The 19,484-nt window shown below is 36.7% G+C and overlaps 3 non-coding genes across 3 annotated transcripts; all 3 read left to right on the plus strand.

Moving 5' to 3' along the window:
- The first annotated feature begins 1,491 nt into the window (after nucleotides 1-1,491).
- Nucleotides 1,492-1,683, plus strand: LOC146994331 (U2 spliceosomal RNA). The gene has a single exon (XR_015044278.1). It is a non-coding gene; the product is annotated as a U2 spliceosomal RNA (small nuclear RNA).
- Nucleotides 1,684-7,359: 5,676 nt separating this feature from the next.
- On the plus strand, nucleotides 7,360-7,551 carry LOC146994332 (U2 spliceosomal RNA). Its single transcript, XR_015044271.1, has one exon. It is a non-coding gene; the product is annotated as a U2 spliceosomal RNA (small nuclear RNA).
- Nucleotides 7,552-19,292: 11,741 nt separating this feature from the next.
- Nucleotides 19,293-19,484, plus strand: LOC146994333 (U2 spliceosomal RNA). The gene has a single exon (XR_015044274.1). It is a non-coding gene; the product is annotated as a U2 spliceosomal RNA (small nuclear RNA).

Below are 19,484 nucleotides of genomic sequence, written 5' to 3' on the forward strand. Positions count from 1 at the left end.
TATACGAGCCAGTTTCCCTTAGAAAGTCCTCCACGAAGGCATACCTCCTCTTAGGCAGATAGCCCTCGAGGCTTTGCCATAATCACACACACACTTCCTCCTTTGCAAGTTTTCTCTTTCTTTCTCTTTAAATGCTATTTTTAACGGTACAAATCTCTATCATAAAACCATGTTCTGCCGAATCTTGCGTCCATAAGCGCGCAAACGCGTTCATGTATCGTCTAATTAATACAAGAAGATGTAATAGCTAATAAAGTATTATGGCTGAACTGAAAACTGCGTCTCGATTCAGATGTTAAATATAAACAAAACATTAAGAAGTTCCGAAAATAATCGATTACGCGAGCTTTAATTAAGACTGGGTGAAATTTCAGTTGCTCAAGTAACATCTGATGTTTAATAAATGCAGGAAACGATGGTTAGTAAATTTCAAAACGGAAAAACATTAAAATAAGTATAAAAAGAATTTAATCTGAATTCTATTTCTATTAGCTTGGTTTGCACTGAAACTTATGAAATGATATAATTACATTGTTTCTTGACCACAACACCTAAAAATTGCAGTGGCTCTTATTATATTCATATTGATATATATTCTAAAAAAAATTGCATTTGTTCTTAATATCTTTATATTTATTTTAACAAGCTAATAGAAATAGACACTAGATAATTTTTTTTAATATATATACATTTTTCTTTCTCTTTAGGAGGGAGGCTTGTTTTATAATTATTGTTTCTGTTAGAAATTTGAATTATGAGCAGCATAATATGGAAGGAAATTTCAGTGGACTTTATATCTGTTTTTTATATATACCTGATTTGGAAAAAAGTTATCGTAGACTTATACAAATACTATTCACACATGTAATAGTTCAGATATTTTACTTCTGCATTTTAAAAAATTTTCTTCCGCACGTAATAAAAAGCGAATTGTAAATTTTATTTGCTACACGAATTTTTCAAATCTTATCGCCTTAAAATGGCGAAAACATACTGTAAACTTGATAAGTACGTTTGCTTGTTGGTCTCATTTTGATTCGAAGGTGTCTTTCTAAAGCATCTTCTTTGCAGTCATTTAGCAGAGCTTATTTGTTTACGCCGGCTTCACTCTCCTCGCAAAGCGATACCACAGACGTACTCTGTATGTATTCCAGCCTCTTTGGGCCTAATAAATCGAATACAGAATTTGTACTACGATATTTGTTTTTGCTTCATTTAGTACGAAACAACCTGTATATCTCTTGCCCAATACAGAAGTGATACTTGATATTGTGTTTACATATTGTAACAATTTGTACTACGATATATGTTTTTGCTTCATTTAGTACGAAACAACCTGTATATCTCTAGTCCAATACAGAAGTGATACTTGATATTGTGTTTACATATTGTAATTTTGTGGCCTTTGCTAGGATGAGAGAAAAAACATTTGACCAGTAGTTAACAGTTAGAAGAAACTATGGGTAGTATTTCTTGCAACCACTACACGTTATCGTATGTCGGCCTGTTGGCTAACATCAAGTGTAGTATCTGTTCTTATCAGATTAAAATCTGATATGACACTTACAGAGTGTCCTGATTTTAATCTAATTTTCGAACACTCGGCTTGCGGTTAGGTATTTATACCGCCCTTGCCAAAGGTTGGCCCGTTATTGGACTGCCTCCGGGAGCGGCCTTACTAAAATTAAGAAAAGAATTTGCACGTTGCTTGTTTCCCTAAGTCTCACAGCATGGCAGGAAAGAGAAAGGCAATGTTTATAATATGCTACACACAATATCATTATATCATATCACGTAGTATCACACATAAATATCATTTTCCGATAATACGTTCGTTATACGAAAAGTTGGTGCGTTTCGCAAATTTATTGCATAGATATAAAAGGGTATTCAGTTTCTTGTGCCAGGCATAGTTAATTATCCAGAAGTGTAGGAAAAATCGCAGACATTTCCGAAATTTAGTGCTATTATTCAGAGTAACTTTTAAAGTATTATTCGAAAAGAATAAAGCTAATTAAATTTATTTTTTAATTTTTAGTAAAGAACTAAACTACTTACATTATTAAATTTTAAAATATTTATAAACTGAGATACTCCTCACACGTGCAATCAGAGCTGTATTACGTGATATTTTAATTGACGTCCGCTTCTCCTTCATATGTTACTAAAACGTTAGCATTGAAAGATCTATAAAATTTAAAATATAAATATTTCCATTGTTTTCATTAACATTGTTGCTGGAAATTTTTGTTCAAAAATCTCAATTTGTATGCTCTGTGTTTTGGGAAAAGGGGCCATTGCATCAAACATTGGCAACACCTTATTTCTAAGCCCCGCCTACTAAGAGAAACACTGCATTCCTCATAAGATGAGTTGAATTTCTACTGAATGTCGATGGTACGTATTTCTATTATTTATCCGATTATCGTATTTCTATTCTAGTATTATTTTTAAATGTTAAATATATAAGCATAATAATTCTTTTTCCTAAGTGCTTTTCGCCTATCATTATGTATTACTATTTGAAAACTGCAATGCATCATTTCAAAGATAAGCAGTGGTCACTTTTTTTAATATACATCGTTTCTCAAGATCTGCTAGTGATTTATACACATACGTGCAGCGCAATGGTTTCAGAACACTATTTTTAAAATTCGAATTTGAAGAGGCAAGTCTAAAGTTGTTTAAGTAATGGTACGATTAAAGAAGTTCAGGTTTAGGGTAATTCTTTACGTATAAATTTGAAAGAGATGCTTACAATAACATCAAGTCATTTAAATTATATAGCTAGTAACAGGTTGATTGGTTAAGAGCCTTAGGTTTTTTTATACTTTCTTATTAAAAAAAAATTATTTAGGAAATCTGCAGGAAGTATGGAAAATAATAAAATAAAGTTAAATACAAATAAAATATGATGCTTGTAATATAAACGCTGACACATTAAAATAAACTACATTCAACCATATTCTTTCCCGTCGGAAATTTTTTCTGTTTTGCTTTGTCTGTTCTTTAGTTACGGTTTGAACTCCAATGTTAATGACGAGCATGATCAGTCCGTTATATATGTTTCTTTGTGTATTTTACACGGAAAATACGTTCAGAAGCCTATCTGAATGTTATCCACATATTTAACATTTAATTCATTCACTTAATTTTGCATCTATAAAAATATTCGTTGTTTGAATTTTTAACAAAACTAAATTGAAATCTTCAGTTCCAGGTACACCTTCTTTTATTTCCAAGCCTCTTCTTCTGCGTACTGTGCTCTGAGGAGCAATTGTAGCTCCTAAATTTAAAATCGTTTAAATGTCAGTCGGAATTTCAAGAAGACGAATAAAATCAAATTACTAAATTTCAAATAACTTCGAATGTAATATATTCCAAATGATCAGAAAGTATATGGAGGATTAATACCTGCATTTTTAGTTACAATGATTGGTTCGCATGTTTTTCTAATATCCCTAACCTACTTATTATGCTGAATTTTTTGCACACACAATCCACATTTTATTACGGTCATTTGCTGTTCTTATATTTTCACTTAGTCGTGCAGTCATGTTACGAATTTTGTATTTAGTTTGATATTTTTAGTAGAATTATAATTAAAATTTTTGAGTTTCCCCATCTATAGAGCGCGGGGTAAATTTTAACAGACAGCTGCAACGTCGGAAAAGTAAAAATATAGGAGCACGTGCTTCTAACACTGAACAAATGGATAACTCTTTAATTTCATTTGAAATGACAGAAACGTTATAGAATACTGTGTTAGCTGTAACCGTAATTCCATCCTCTTTGTTTACCGGAAATTGCGAGAAGTAAAGAAATTACTGGAAATTTTTGGCGACCGATTGAAAGCTGTAAAATACCGGAGAGAGACATCTTAGTTCAGTTGCTGAATTAGTGTTATTGCGCCTTGTTTTAGTACTGTGTGAACTGAAATATCAGATTTAGCTTTCTCTTTAGAAGCGCATTTTGTGGAGGGGGGGGGGATTTTCTATCAATTAAAATTTTTAGTAGTTTGAAGTCTAACTACTGATTATACTGCGTGATATTGTGAACACTTGTACGAATATCTCTGATGAAAATTCCAACGTTCTGTTATATTTCTTTTGATAAGGATAATTTTTGTGAAAATTTTATCACACTTTTTGCATTCATTCTGTTACGAACCCGTACGCAAGCAACACTTTTTGGTGTCATAGGGTTATTGAATGCCAGTGACAAGACGAATGGTGAACAAATAAGGCAATTGATGCCAAAGTTCGCTGCGTTCAAAGAATAAATGAAAGCTGAAGAAGTTCCGTTAAAGAAGAGATGGAACCTGTTAACGTAAAAATGAAACTGGGGAAAGAAAGATGGAAGCTGTTAAAGCAGAAATGAAAGCGCGACAAAAAAAAAAAAAAAAAAAAAAAAAAGGATGGAAACTGATCATGAATTAGTTAAAGGGGAGAAAGTCGTTGAAGGAAAGATGGAATCTTGTCAAGAATCCGTTAAATCAGAGATAAGTGCTGCTAAAGAGGAAATGAAAAGTGAAATTACCTGCATAAGAGAAAACACATCTGAGGCTATGGAAGTCAGAACAGACTCAATTGAAAGTAAAGGTGGACAAATTGAAGCAAAGGTTTCTTCTGTCAAAGAACAAATAGAAAAGCGAGTTTTATCCGTGAACAACAAATCGTTTACAGAGTTTCTTGTGTCAAAAAAACAAACAGAAAGAAGATTTTTCTGCCGTCCAAACGCAAATCGAACAACAAATTGATGATAGGTTTTCTGCAGGCGCCAAAGAAGTTCACGTGTTGAAGAATTTCGTAGCGACGCCAGGGAGCAATACTGATGGTTTACCCATGCCTGCTCGTTCCTCTCTGAATCTATCCAAGTCTGATGAGAAGAGCTCCTCTCATATATATATAAGACACAATTTTCTATAGTGGCGGATGCGAATGCATGGGATTCACAAGTTAAGGCCTGTCGTCTCGCCTCTTCTCTAAGAGCAGACGCTGCGGATATTCTTCAACCTCGTTCAGAAAACCAGAGACTAGACTTTGAAGCTCTAACCGACAGAAGTGTTTAAAAGAGTACAGCAGGCTTCAATTAAAATCGTCTCACCATAATCCCCCAGAAACACTTCAGGAACATGCCACGGATGTCGAAAAGTTCTCATCTCGCCTTTTTTTTAGAATGCCCGTCAGAAACAAGAGAAATCCTGTTCTTGCAGTACTTCATGGACATCATCTGGGAACCTGAATTATAGAAAGCACTGCGAATGGCGGATGTCAAGGACTTAAAAAAAAGCACTGGGGTGTACTCCATGAAATTGGTGGTGGAAATTCTCCTTTTCACCTCTCTGGAATGGGATTACATATCTTGCAATCAGAGCCGTGTTGCTGTGTATTTTTTATTACTCACTACATCTATACCATTAGATGTTCCTAAAAAGGTTAGCGATAAAAGAACTTATACATTATCAAGTAAAGTTTTTTCAGTGATTTTCTCCTGTTTCCGTACCTAAGATTTTTCAAAATCAATATCTGCATTAAAAATGGGTTATAATATCAAACTCCAGCTACAGCTTATTTCTAAGCACCACGCACTGCGAGACGCTGGCGCTGTGCATACAGTGTTTTGAATTCTTTATTGCAGAAAAAAAGTGAAAAAAAAATTAAATAGAAATAATATAGGACGTTAATAATATAAAATTGTGACACTTTAAAGTAAGCCATATTCAATTATATTCTTCATCCTTTGCAAGGGCCCACCAGCGGCCGAGCGGTAAAGTCGCTGAACACTGGTAGTTCGGTCCTAAGTTCGAATCCCGCGAACGGGCTGGCTGCATGGGCGTTTTCGTGGTTTTCCCCATGTGTAACGTCTATACGAGCCAGTTTCCCTTAGAAAGTCCTCCACGAAGGCATACCTCCTCTTAGGCAGATAGCCCTCGAGGCTTTGCCATAATCACACACACACTTCCCCCTTTGCAAGTTTTCTCTTTCTTTCTCTTTAAATGCTATTTTTAACGGTACAAATCTCTATCATAAAACCATGTTCTGCCGAATCTTGCGTCCATAAGCGCGCAAACGCGTTCATGTATCGTCTCATTAATACAAGAAGATGCTAATAGCTAATAAAGTATTATGGCTGAACTGAAAACTGCGTCTCGATTCAGATGTTAAATATAAACAAAACATTAAGAAGTTCCGAAAATAATCGATTACGCGAGCTTTAATTAAGACTGGGTGAAATTTCAGTTGCTCAAGTAACATCTGATGTTTAATAAATGCAGGAAACGATGGTTAGTAAATTTCAAAACGGAAAAACATTAAAATAAGTATAAAAAGAATTTAATCTGAATTCTATTTCTATTAGCTTGGTTTGCACTGAAACTTATGAAATGATATAATTACATTGTTTCTTGACCACAACACCTAAAAATTGCAGTGGCTCTTATTATATTCATATTGATATATATTCTAAAAAAAATTGCATTTGTTCTTAATATCTTTATATTTATTTTAACAAGCTAATAGAAATAGACACTAGATAATTTTTTTTAATATATATACATTTTTCTTTCTCTTTAGGAGGGAGGCTTGTTTTATAATTATTGTTTCTGTTAGAAATTTGAATTATGAGCAGCATAATATGGAAGGAAATTTCAGTGGACTTTATATCTGTTTTTTATATATACCTGATTTGGAAAAAAGTTTTCGTAGACTTATACAAATACTATTCACACATGTAATAGTTCAGATATTTTACTTCTGCATTTTAAAAAATTTTCTTCCGCACGTAATAAAAAGCGAATTGTAAATTTTATTTGCTACACGAATTTTTCAAATCTTATCGCCTTAAAATGGCGAAAACATACTGTAAACTTCATAAGTACGTTTGCTTGTTGGTCTCATTTTGATTCGAAGGTGTCTTTCTAAAGCATCTTCTTTGCAGTCATTTAGCAGAGCTTATTTGTTTACGCCGGCTTCACTCTCCTCGCAAAGCGATACCACAGACGTACTCTGTATGTATTCCAGCCTCTTTGGGCCTAATAAATCGAATACAGAATTTGTACTACGATATTTGTTTTTGCTTCATTTAGTACGAAACAACCTGTATATCTCTTGCCCAATACAGAAGTGATACTTGATATTGTGTTTACATATTGTAACAATTTGTACTACGATATATGTTTTTGCTTCATTTAGTACGAAACAACCTGTATATCTCTAGTCCAATACAGAAGTGATACTTGATATTGTGTTTACATATTGTAATTTTGTGGCCTTTGCTAGGATGAGAGAAAAAACATTTGACCAGTAGTTAACAGTTAGAAGAAACTATGGGTAGTATTTCTTGCAACCACTACACGTTATCGTTTCTCGGCCTGTTGGCTAAGATCAAGTGAAGTATCTGTTCTTATCAGATTAAAATCTGATATGACACTTACAGAGTGTCCTGATTTTAATCTAATTTTTGAACACTCGGCTTGCGGTTAGGTATTTATACCGCCCTTGCCAAAGGTTGGCCCGTTATTGGACTGCCTCCGGGATCGGCCTTACTAAAATTAAGAAAAGAATTTGCACGTTGCTTGTTTCCCTAAGTCTCAGAGCATGGCAGGAAAGAGAAAGGCAATGTTTATAATATGCTACACACAATATCATATCACGTAGTATCACACATAAATATCATTTTCCGATAATACGTTCGTTATACGAAAAGTTAGTGCGTTTCGCAAATTTATTGCATAGATATAAAAGGGTATTCAGTTTCTTGTGTCAGGTATAGTGAATTATCCAGAAGTGTAGGAAAAATCGCAGACATTTCCGAAATTTAGTGCTATTATTCAGAGTAACTTTTAAAGTATTATTCGAAAAGAATAAAGCTAATTAAATTTATTTTTTAATTTTTAGTAAAGAACTAAACTACTTACATTATTAAGTTTTAAAATATTTATAAACTGAGATACTCCTCACACGTGCAATCAGAGCTGTATTACGTGATATTTTAATTGACGTCCGCTTCTCCTTCATATGTTACTAAAACGTTAGCATTGAAAGATCTATAAAATTTAAAATATAAATATTTCCATTGTTTTCATTAACATTGTAGCTGGAAACTTTTGTTCAAAAATCTCAATTTGTATGCTCTGTGTTTTGGGAAAAGGGGCCATTGCATCAAACATTGGCAACACCTTATTTCTAAGCCCCGCCTACTAAGAGAAACACTGCATTCCTCATAAGATGAGTTGAATTTCTACTGAATGTCGATGGTGCGTATTTCTATTATTTATCCGATTATCGTATTTTTATTCTAGTATTATTTTTAAATGTTAAATATATAAGCATATTAATTCTTCTTCCTAAGTGCTTTTCGCCTATCATTATGTATTACTATTTGAAAACTGCAATGCATCATTTCAAAGATAAGCAGTGGTCACTTTTTTTAATATACATCGTTTCTCAAGATCTGCTAGTGATTTATACACATACGTGCAGCGCAATGGTTTAAGAACACTATTTTTAAAATTCGAATTTGAAGAGGTAAGTCTAAAGTTGTTTAAGTAATGGTACGATTAAAGAAGTACAGGTTTAGGTAATTCTTTACGTATAAATTTGAAAGATATACTTACAATAACATCAAGTCATTTAAATTATATAGCTAGTAACAGGTTGATTGGTTAAGAGCCTTAGCTTTTTTTATACTTTCTTATTAAAAAAAAAATTATTTAGGAAATCTGCAGGAAGTATGGAAAATAATAAAATAAAGTTAAATACAAATAAAATATGATGCTTGTAATATAAACGCTGACACATTAAAATAAACTACATTCAACCATATTCTTTCCCGTTGGAAATTTTTTCTGTTTTGCTTTGTCTGTTCTTTAGTTACGGTTTGAACTCCAATGTTAATGACGAGCATGATCAGTCCGTTATATATGTTTCTTTGTGTATTTTACACGGAAAATACGTTCAGAAGCCTATCTGAATGTTATCCACATATTTAACATTTAATTCGTTCACTTATTTTTGCATCTATAAAAATATTCGTATTTTGAATTTTTAACAAAACTAAATTGAAATCTTCAGTTCCAGGTACAACTTCTTTTATTTCCAAGCCTCTTCTTCTGCGTACTGTGCTCTGAGGAGCAATTGTAGCTCCTAAATTTAAAATCGTTTAAATGTCAGTCGGAATTTCAAGAAGACGAATAAAATCAAATTACTAAATTTCAAATAACTTCGAATGTAATATATTACAAATGATCAGAAAGTATATGGAGGATTAATACCTGCATTTTTAGTTACAATGATTGGTTCGCATGTTTTTCTAATATCCCTAACCTACTTATTATGCTGAATTTTTTGCACACACAATCCACATTTTATTACGGTCATTTGCTGTTCTTATATTTTCACTTAGTCGTGCAGTCATGTTACGAATTTTGTATTTAGTTTGATATTTTTAGTAGAATTATAATTAAAATTTTTGAGTTTCCCCATCTATAGAGCGCGGGGTAAATTTTAACAGACAGCTGCAACGTCGGAAAAGTAAAAATATAGGAGCACGTGCTTCTAACACTGAACAAATGGATAACTCCTTAATTTCATTTGAAATGACAGAAACGTTATAGAATACTGTGTTAGCTGTAACCGTAATTCCATCCTCTTTGTTTACCGGAAATTGCGAGAAGTAAAGAAATTACTGGAAATTTTTGGCGACCGATTGAAAGCTGTAAAATACCGGAGAGAGACATCTTAGTTCAGTTGCTGAATTAGTGTTATTGCGCCTTGTTTTAGTACTGTGTGAACTGAAATATCAGATTTAGCTTTCTCTTTAGAAGCGCATTTTGTGGAGGGGGGGGGGATTTTCTATCAATTAAAAATTTTTAGTAGTTTGAAGTCTAACTACTGATTATACTGCGTGATATTGTGAACACTTGTACGAATATCTCTGATGAAAATTCCAACGTTCTGTTATATTTCTTTTGATAAGGATAATTTTTGTGAAAATTTTATCACACTTTTTTCATTCATTCTGTTACGAACCCGTACGCAAGCAACACTTTTTGGTGTCATAGGGTTATTGAATGCCAGTGACAAGACGAATGGTGAACAAATAAGGCAGTTGATGCCAAAGTTCGCTGCGTTCAAAGAAGAAATGAAAGCTGAAGAAGTTCCGTTAAAGAAGAGATGGAACCTGTTAACGTAAAAATGAAACTGGGGAAAGAAAGATGGAAGCTGTTAAAGCAGAAATGAAAGCGCGACAAAAAAAAAAAAAAAAAGAATGGAAACTGATCATGAATTAGTTAAAGGGGAGAAAGTCGTTGAAGGAAAGATGGAATCTTGTCAAGAATCCGTTAAATCAGAGATAAGGGCTGCTAAAGAGGAAATGAAAAGTGAAATTACCTGCATAAGAGAAAACACATCTGAGGCTATGGAAGTCAGAACAGACTCAATTGAAAGTAAAGGTGGACAAATTGAAGCAAAGGTTTCTTCTGTCAAAGAACAAATAGAAAAGCGAGTTTTATCCGTGAACAACAAATCGTTTACAGAGTTTCTTGTGTCAAAAAAACAAACAGAAAGAAGATTTTTCTGCCGTCCAAACGCAAATCGAACAACAAATTGATGATAGGTTTTCTGCAGGCGCCAAAGAAGTTCACGTGTTGAAGAATTTCGTAGCGACGCCAGGGAGCAATACTGATGGTTTACCCATGCCTGCTCGTTCCTCTCTGAATCTATCCAAGTATGATGAGAAGAGCTCCTCTCATATATATATAAGACACAATTTTCTATAGTGGCGGATGCGAATGCATGGGATTCACAAGTTAAGGCCTGTCGTCTCGCCTCTTCTCTAAGAGCAGACGCTGCGGATATTCTTCAACCTCGTTCAGAAAACCAGAGACTAGACTTTGAAGCTCTAACCGACAGAAGTGTTTAAAAGAGTACAGCAGGCTTCAATTAAAATCGTCTCACCATAATCCCCCAGAAACACTTCAGGAACATGCCACGGATGTCGAAAAGTTCTCATCTCGCTTTTTTTTAGAATGCCCGTCAGAAAGAAGAGAAATCCTGTTCTTGCAGTACTTCATGGACATCATCTGGGAACCTGAATTATAGAAAGCACTGCGAATGGCGGATGTCAAGGACTTAAAAAAATAAGCACTGGGGTGTACTCCATGAAATTGGAGGTGGAAATTCTCCTTTTCACCTCTCTGGAATGGGATTAAATATCTTGCAATCAGAGCCGTGTTGCTATGTATTTTTTATTACTCACTACATCTAAACCATTAGATGTTCCTAAAAAGGTTAGCGATAAAAGAACTTATACATTATCAAGTAAAGTTTTTTCAGTGATTTTCTCCTGTTTCCGTACCTAAGATTTTTCAAAATCAATATCTGCATTAAAAATGGGTTATAATATCAAACTCCAGCTACAGCTTATTTCTAAGCACCACCCACTGCGAGACGCTGGCGCTGTGCATACAGTGTTTTGAATTCTTTATTGCAGAAAAAAAGTGAAAAAAAATTAAATAGAAATAATATAGGACGTTAATAATATAAAATTGTGACACTTTAAAGTAAGCCATATTCAATTATATTCTTCCTCCTTTGCAAGGGCCCACCAGCGGCCGAGCGGTAAAGTCGCTGAACACTGGTAGTTCGGTCCGAGGTTCGAATCCCGCGAACGGGCTGGCTGCATGGGCGTTTTCGTGGTTTTCCCCATGTGTAACGTCTATACGAGCCAGTTTCCCTTAGAAAGTCCTCCACGAAGGCATACCTCCTCTTAGGCAGATAGCCCTCGAGGCTTTGCCATAATCACACACACACTTCCTCCTTTGCAAGTTTTCTCTTTCTTTCTCTTTAAATGCTACTTTTAACGGTACAAATCTCTATCATAAAACCATGTTCTGCCGAATCTTGCGTCCATAAGCGCGCAAACGCGTTCATGTATCGTCTTATTAATACAAGAAGATGCTAATAGCTAATAAAGTATTATGGCTGAACTGAAAACTGCGTCTCGATTCAGATGTTAAATATAAACAAAACATTAAGAAGTTCCGAAAATAATCGATTACGCGAGCTTTAATTAAGACTGGGTGAAATTTCAGTTGCTCAAGTAACATCTGATGTTTAATAAATGCAGGAAACGATGGTTAGTAAATTTCAAAACGGAAAAACATTAAAATAAGTATAAAAGGAATTTAATCTGAATTCTATTTCTATTAGCTTGGTTTGCACTGAAACTTATGAAATGATATAATTACATTGTTTCTTGACCACAACACCTAAAAATTGCAGTGGCTCTTATTATATTCATATTGATATAAATTCTAAAAAAAATTGCATTTGTTCTTAATATCTTTATATTTATTTTAACAAGCTAATAGAAATAGACACTAGATAATTTTTTTTAATATATTGTTACGAATTTAGTATTTAAAAAGCTAATATTAGTTCAATTATAAATTAATTGGTTTTATTTCTCGCGCAGTACAGCGCGTGACGAATATTAAAAGAAAGCTAAGCCGGAAAATTGAAAATACAAGAGCGCGTGCATTAAATAAATAAATATCTCTTTTTGATTTCGAGAAAGTACTGGAAAATTCTAGCGCGTGATTTTAAAATCTTATAAAAGGAGGAAAACATCTCAGTTTGTAGTAGTTGCTTAGTTTGTTGTTGTTTAGAAAACTACTGTTGTTGATTGTAGCGAATTCGCGGATTAGCGTTCTTTAGCTGTTTTGAATTACGTTCTATTGGACATTTGAGTAGTTAAAAGATAACTACTGTGAGATATTGTAATACTGCGTGATAATTTGAGAAAATTTAAGCATTTTTGTTGTGATAATAATAAATTTTTGTTCATTTTTCATCGGACTTGTGCATTCATTTAGTAACGAATCCGTACGCACGCAACAATTTTTGGTGTCAGGAGTGGGGTTTGAATGCCAATAACAAGAGCGATGGAAGAGCAGTTAAGGCAATTGATAACAGCCTTTGCCTCGTTTAAAGAAGAAATGAAAGAAGAGATGAAATCTAGCCAAGGAAAGATGGAAGGGGCCGTCAACTCTGTTAAGGACGAAATGAAAGCCGTTCAAGCTGGTGAAGAAAAGATTGAAGCAGGTCAAGAAGAAATGAAAAGAGAGATTACCTGCATAATAGAAAATAAATTTGAAGCTATGGAAGGCAGAATTGACACAGTTGAAAATAAAGTTGGACTAATTGAAGAAAGAGTTTCTTCGGTGAAAGAAGAAATAGAAGAAAGAGTTTCTTCTGTAAAAGAACATATAGAAGGGAGAGTTTCTGCTGTGGAGGAACGAATTGAAGGAAGAGTTTGTGCCGTCCAACACCAAATCGAACAACAAATTGATGAGAGAGTTTCTGAAGTTGCCAAAGAAATGGATACTTTAAAGAAATTCGTAGCGTCGGCAGGGAGCAGGAGTGATGATTTTAAATTCTTACCAATGCCTGCTCGTCCACCTCTGAAGCTATCCACATATGATGGGAAGACCTCCTGGCAGGTGTATAAGACACAATTTTCTATCGTTTCGGATGCGAATGGATGGGATTCCCAAGCTAAGGCCTGTCATCTCGCCGCTTCTCTAAGAGCCGACGCAGCGGATATCCTTCAGACTCTTCCCGAAAACAAAAGGTTAGATTTCGAAGCTCTGTCCGGCGCCTTGGAGTTGCGCTTTGGGGAGAAGTGTTTAAAAGACTACAGCAGGCTCCAATTAAAATCTCGTCAACAGAAGCCTACCGAAACACTTCAGGAGCTCGCCGCGGATGTTGAAAGGCTGTCCCATCTCGCCTTTTCGGAATGCCCGACAGAAACAAGGGAAATCCTGTCCTTGCAATACTTTATCGACGGCATCCGAGATACTGAAATACAGAAAGCTCTACGAATGGCGGATGTAAAAGATTTAAAAAGTGCTCTAGTGTACGCCATAAAATTTGAGGCAGCCCAGCAAGCCACTCGTCGAGACCGCCACCCAGTCAGAGCTGCTCAAGTCCAGGAGCCAGGGGATCAAGTCACCGCTCGACTTGACGATTTAACTAGACAACTGAACGCCTTGAGACGGAATATTGGTGAGAAGAAACCGACCGTTAAGTGCTGAAGGACACATACGACGAAACTGCAGAATACCCCAGGGTACGGATGTTAAGACCGCTTCTAACAAGCAGCAGGGAAACTAATTAGTGGCCATCTCGTGGGGCGGAGGTTGCCAGATAATGAAAAGCCCCAGTTTAAAGCGCTTCAGATTTCTGCAGTGAGAGGCGGCAGTAATGGACTTTTCATAATAGGACATATTAACGGAGTCCCCTGCAATATGACGATAGACACAGGAGCCAACGTTACCATCATCCGAAAAGATTTGGCTCAACAACTGGAAAGCAAACTTATCTGGACGCCGCCCTGCGTTACCCTACAGACTGTGTCCGGTGAGAAGATCGACATCAATGGGAAAGTAAATGTTAACATCACGTTTGGAAGTGCCGCTTACCATCACACGGCATATGTAGCAGAGATCACTGATTCTTGCATACTCGGATTGGACTTTCTAAGGAAATACAATTTTTCCTTGGACTTTAAAAATAACGAATTGCATTCTGCGTCTGAGGACATAACGTTATTTGGAATTAATAATGAAGAAGTTAAATCTGTCCACAGAATCATAGCACAAGACAATATCACAATACCGGCAAGAACAGAAATTTTACTCTTTGGATCTATAGCCGAAAACAGAGATTTCCGCTACGGCATCATAGAATATCCCAATAACTGTAATAGCCCGAAAGGAGTACTAGTAGCCTCAACACTCGTCGACCTATCGAGAATGGTTATCCCGGTGAGAGTTGCCAATGTAACTGAGAAGGCGAGAGTTATTAAGAAAAGCGACGTGGTTGCAGCATGTACTCCAGTAACCAGCGTTGAAAGAAAGAGCAATATCCAAGAATCCGTGTCCTCATCAGAGAGCATTACATCGGAGTTATTGCAGAATGCGCAATTGAACGATGAAGAGAAGAATGCTGCCGATCGCGTCATCAAAGATCTTCAAGTTGTTTTCTCCTGCTCGTCTTCTGACGTGGGTCGAACTAGTTTGACACAACATAGAATAGATACCGGCGATCATCCCCCGATCAAGCAACATCCAAGACGTCTACCGTTTGCTAAACAGGAAGAGGTGCGAACACTGTTAAAAGATATGGAAGAAGGCGATGTCATCGAGCCTTCAGCGAGTCCATGGGCATCTCCCATCGTTCTCGTCAGAAAGAAAGACGGCTCAACAAGATTTTGCGTTGACTATCGCCGGTTCAATGAGGTTACGAAGAAAGACAGTTACCCTCTTCCTAGAATTGATGACATTCTAGACACTCTTTCTGGAAGCAAGTGGTTCTCAACACTTGATTTAAAGAGTGGGTATTGGCAGGTAGAAATACAGCCTGAAGACCGAGAAAAGACGGCATTTACTACGGGACAAGGGCTTTGGCAATTGAAGGTGATGCCGTTTGGACTGTGTAATGCGCCGGCAACATTCGAACGTCTTATGGAGACTGTTTTGAAAGGTCTTTCCTACGAAGCCTGCCTGATATACCTGGACGACATCATCATCGTCGGAAAGAGTTTTGAAGAACATTTAGAAAATCTTAGGAAGGTGCTTCAGAAACTGAAAGAAGCCAATCTGAAGCTGAGTCCCGCTAAATGCAAATTGTTCCGAAAGGAAGTGACTTACCTGGGACATGTCATCTCTGCAGAAGGTGTGCGCACGGATCCTGAAAAGGTATCAGCGGTTAAATCCTGGAAACGTCCTGAAAATGTCCATCAGCTGAGAAGCTTCCTAGGGCTTTGCACCTACTATAGGAGATTCGTGAAGGACTTTTCTTCCATCGCAAGACCCCTTCACAAGCTGACAGAGAGCAAGCAAAGATTCTTGTGGACAAAAGAATGCGAGGATGCATTTATCAACTTAAAGGAGGCTTTAACATCTGCTCCAATCCTGACGTATCCTCAGCTCGACCGACCATTTATTCTTGACACCGACGCGAGCAATGAAAGTGTCGGTGCTGTTTTGTCCCAAGAAATAGACGGCCAAGAACGTGTAGTGGCCTACTGGAGCAAGTGCCTGTCTAAACCGGAGAGGAATTATTGTGTCACCAGGAAAGAGTTGCTCGCCATAGTCAAAGCCGTAGAACAGTTCCATCACTATCTATATGGCAGAAAATTCCTGCTCCGCACCGATCATGCATCATTGACCTGGCTTTTAAATTTCAAGAATCCTGAGGGTCAAATAGCCAGGTGGATACAGAGACTCCAAGAATATGACATCACTATCCGTCATCGTAAGGGATCATCACACGGAAACGCCGACGCCCTGTCTAGAAGATCTTGCCAAGAAAGCTGCCGATATTGTTCCAGGGTGGAAGCGAAATACGAGCTGCTGACTCCGGTCGCAAGACAAATTACAACATCAACATCGGCTGATCGAGAACCGTGGAGTGATGATGAAGTCAGGAAAGACCAGCTGGAAGACCGCGACATTAAACCGATAATTGATTTAATGGAGTCATCAACCAGAAAACCTACCTGGCAGGACATTTCTATCTGTAGCCCTACAACCAAAGAGTATTGGGCACTCTGGGATTCACTTCACATTCGAAACGGCGTCTTATACCGGAAATTTGAATCGGATGATGGGAAGACGTTCCGATGGCAGCTGATACTTCCAAGATCCCGCATTCCTGATGTCCTTAAAGAACTACATAACAGCCCTACGGGATGTCACTTTGGAATAATGAAGACCTTACAGAGAGTTCGTGAGCGCTTTTACTGGAATAATGCAAAGGATGACGTGCAAAAGTGGTGCCGATCCTGCGATGCCTGTGCAGGTCGGAAAGGACCGAAGAGACGCAGCTGAGGCAAGCTGCAACGTTACAACGTAGGGGCGCCTTTTGAACGTATCGCCTTTGACATCTTAGGACCTCTGCCACGAACTGCTGATGGCAACAAATACATACTCTTTGTCATTGATTACTTCACCAAGTGGCCTGAAACTTATCCTATTCCTGATCAAGAGGCTGTCACAGTAGCTGAGGTAATGATACAGCACTGGATTTCCAGGTTCGGAGTGCCTCTTCAGTTACATTCCGATCAGGGAAGGAATTTTACCTCGGCAGTAATCAAAGAACTATGCAAACTACTCGGCATTGACAAAACTCAAACGACGCCATTGCATCCCCAGTCGGACGGCATGGTAGAGAGGTTCAATCGAACCATCCTTAATAACCTCTCATTAGTGGTTTCCAGAAACCAACAGGACTGGGACAAGAAATTACCACTCTTTTTACTGGCTTACCGCAGTGCTGTCCACGAGACTACCATCTATTCTCCATCTCAGAAGCTCTCCGGTCGAGACCTTCGTCTGCCTTGTGACCACGTGTTTGATCGCCATACGGATGCGCCTTCATCGCCTGAGGAACACATCCAAGACGCCCAGGCCCGGTTTGAGGGGATGCACCGTTCTGCACGAAAGCGAGTCAACTTGGCGACGGAGAAAATGAAGACCAGATGCGACACAAGAGCTACTAGACATAGATCCAACAAAGGAGACAAGGTGTGGTTGTGGAACCCGATTCGGCGAAAAGGAGTCAGGCCTGAATTACAGTCACCTTCGGATGGTCCATATACAGTCCTGAAGAGACTGAATGACATCATGATTCGTAAGTCTTCGAACTCTAAACCTAAAGTCGTTCATTACGACAGGTTAGCTCATTACTATGGCCATAGTACGTAATGTAAATAATTGTAAATAGTATCAGACCATGGTCGTTTTTGTTTATAAATGTGTATTTGATTTGATTTGTATTTAGTATTTGATTTGCATTTAGTATTTGATTTGTATTTAGTATTTGATTTGTATTTAGTATTTGTTTTCTATTTAGTATTTGATAGCATTTGATTTGTTCAAGTTAGTTAATGCATTTATTGTTTATATTGTTTGATATTGTAATGTAATGTTTATGCCTCAGTTGCATTTATGCCACAGTTGTAAATTTAGCTTCCTGTCCAGGGATTGTACTGCCCGGGACGTGCAGTCCTTGGGAAGGGGGCAGTGTTACGAATTTAGTATTTAAAAAGCTAATATTAGTTCAATTATAAATTAATTGGTTTTATTTCTCGCGCAGTACAGCGCGTGACGAATATTAAAAGAAAGCTAAGCCGGAAAATTGAAAATACAAGAGCGCGTGCATTAAATAAATAAATATCTCTTTTTGATTTCGAGGAAGTACTGGAAAATTCTAGCGTGTGATTTTAAAATCTTATAAAAGGAGGAAAACATCTCAGTTTGTAGTAGTTGCTTAGTTTGTTGTTGTTTAGAAAACTACTGTTGTTGATTGTAGCGAATTCGCGGATTAGCGTTCTTTAGCTGTTTTGAATTACGTTCTATTGGACATTTGAGTAGTTAAAAGAAAACTACTGTGAGATATTGTAATACTGCGTGATAATTTGAGAAAATTTAAGCATTTTTGTTGTGATAATAATAAATTTTTGTTCATTTTTCATCGGACTTGTGCATTCATTTAGTAACGAATCCGTACGCACGCAACAATATATACATTTTTCTTTCTCTTTAGGAGGGAGGCTTGTTTTATAATTATTGTTTCTGTGTGAAATTTGAATTATGAGCAGCATAATATGGAAGGAAATTTCAGTGGACTTTATATCTGTTTTTTATATATATCTGATTTGGAAAAAAGTTATCGTAGACTTATACAAATACTATTCACACATGTAATAGTTCAGATATTTTACTTCTGCATTTTAAAAAATTTTCTTCCGCACGTAATAAAAAGCGAATTGTAAATTTTATTTGCTACACGAATTTTTCAAATCTTATCGCCTTAAAATGGCGAAAACATACTGTAAACTTGATAAGTACGTTTGCTTGTTGGTCTCATTTTGATTCGAAGGTGTCTTTCTAAAGCATCTTCTTTGCAGTCATTTAGCAGAGCTTATTTGTTTACACCGGCTTCACTCTCCTCGCAAAGCGATACCACAGACGTACTCTGTATGTATTCCAGCCTCTTTGGGCCTAATAAATCGAATACAGAATTTGTACTACGATATATGTTTTTGCTTCATTTAGTACGAAACAACCTGTATATCTCTAGCCCAATACAGAAGTGATACTTGATATTGTGTTTACATATTGTAATTTGTGGCCTTCGCTAGGATGAGAGAAAAAAACATTTGACCAGTAGTTAACAGTTAGAAGAAACTATGGGTAGTATTTCTTGCAACCACTACACGTTATCGCTTCTCCGCCTGTTGGCTAAGATCAAGTCTAGTATCTGTTCTTATCAGATTAAAATCTGATATGACACTTACAGAGTGTCCTGATTTTAATCTAATTTTTGAACACTCGGCTTGCGGTTAGGTATTTATACCGTCCTTGCCAAAGGTTGGCCCGTTATTGCACTGCCTCCGGGAGCGGACTTACTAAA

This window comes from Stegodyphus dumicola, chromosome 11, assembly GCF_044657685.1.
Source record: "Stegodyphus dumicola isolate Sdum_Otavi_A_Nest chromosome 11, ASM4465768v1".
Taxonomy (NCBI): domain Eukaryota; kingdom Metazoa; phylum Arthropoda; class Arachnida; order Araneae; family Eresidae; genus Stegodyphus; species Stegodyphus dumicola.